This window comes from Stegostoma tigrinum, unplaced genomic scaffold (assembly GCF_030684315.1).
Source record: "Stegostoma tigrinum isolate sSteTig4 unplaced genomic scaffold, sSteTig4.hap1 scaffold_421, whole genome shotgun sequence".
Taxonomy (NCBI): domain Eukaryota; kingdom Metazoa; phylum Chordata; class Chondrichthyes; order Orectolobiformes; family Stegostomatidae; genus Stegostoma; species Stegostoma tigrinum.
The window spans coordinates 85,001-85,461 of record NW_026728349.1 but is presented as its reverse complement, the minus strand read 5'-3'; positions in this window follow the sequence as shown (position 1 = coordinate 85,461).

Below are 461 nucleotides of genomic sequence, written 5' to 3'. Positions count from 1 at the left end.
CGAACTTTTGAACGCTAATAGTCGAACTTTCGAACGCTTTGTCGAATTGTGAACATGTTGGCCGTGACATTCGACACTCGGGCGATTAAACACTCGATAATCCGCCCATTTTAAGTTCGACACTCGGGCGATTAAACACTCGATAATCCGCCCATTTTAAGTTCGACACTCGGGCGATTAAACACTCGATAATCCGCCCATTTTAAGTTCGACACACCTGGGCGATTAACACTCGATACTCTGAGCCCATGGTAAGTTCGACAGTCTGGCGATTTTTGTGTTCGATACTCTGAGCTGAATTAAGTTCGACAGTCTGGCGATTTTTGTGTTCGATACTCTGAGCTGAATTAAGTTCGACAGTCTGGCGATTTTTGTGTTCGATACTCAGTGCTGCTTTTAACTTCGACACTCTGGTGGCGATTTGTGTTCCTCGACACTTTGGCGGTTGTGTTCGACATAGT